This window comes from Nanorana parkeri, unplaced genomic scaffold (assembly GCF_000935625.1).
Source record: "Nanorana parkeri isolate BGI_ZX_2015 unplaced genomic scaffold, ASM93562v1 scaffold2508, whole genome shotgun sequence".
Lineage (NCBI taxonomy): Eukaryota > Metazoa > Chordata > Amphibia > Anura > Dicroglossidae > Nanorana > Nanorana parkeri.
This window is the reverse complement of record NW_017308776.1, coordinates 112181-113023: the sequence shown is the minus strand read 5'-3', so window position 1 is coordinate 113023 and position 843 is coordinate 112181. Positions and strand designations below refer to the sequence as shown.

The following is an 843-nucleotide window of genomic DNA, read 5'->3' as shown; positions in this document are numbered from 1 at the left end:
TCCAGAGATTCACTCAGCTTTGCTCATCAGACTGATCTGTCCCCACATGCACCACAGACAGGAATGCAGCAACTGCTCCCCTCCCCCGGTACAGTGACTCAGGGCACCATGCCCTCCTGGCACATACCACCAGTCATCTCCAACTCATCTTCTACAGGAACACCTGAATGGGGTAACCCCTCAAACCCCCCCCCTCCCCGATCCCACAGCAGGGCACACCAGAATGGGGTGAGGGGGGCTCACCTCTGTCATGGAAATGTTCTGCACTGGACAGCTGATCACAGAACGGAGACACAGGGAATATTGATGACCCGTCCGGGGAGGGCACGGCGTTCCGCGGATAGAGATGACATGGCCAGCCACCAATCCAAAAACAGGATCCCCCCCCGGAACAATCCAAACCTCAACACAGGAGACAGAGCCAATGAGATTGCAGGAAAAAGACAACAAGCGCTGGATACAGGTGGGGTGATGCAGGAGGAACATTGATATTCAGGACTCGTCACCAGCACAGGCACCGAGGACCAGAACATCAATCATCTCCTCAAATAGGAAACAGCAATAGAGAATGTGGGGGGGTGAAGAAAGAGGTTCCACAGGCGCTGGGGGGTAAGGGGGGAGCTCTCCACCCCAAAGACTTTACAGGGACAGCAAAGAGGTTCTGCAGCAAAGGCAAAGAAAGATACCATAGAGATCACATTGGGGTGACCCCCCCATCCCAGGTATATTGGGGGTCAGGACCTCACCCCTCTCCAAAACAATGTATCCCCGGAATGTATGAGCCCGGATCGTGAGAATTGAGGATCAGATCGGATACATTGTATATACATCGCACGGGGGGGG

The 843-nt window shown here is 54.3% G+C and overlaps 1 protein-coding gene across 1 annotated transcript in view; it reads right to left on the bottom strand.

Moving 5' to 3' along the window:
* PLK3 (polo like kinase 3) overlaps nucleotides 1-843 on the bottom strand; it is a 19554-nt gene that overhangs the window by 18146 nt on the left and 565 nt on the right. The gene's annotated exons all lie outside the window — the stretch shown is intronic.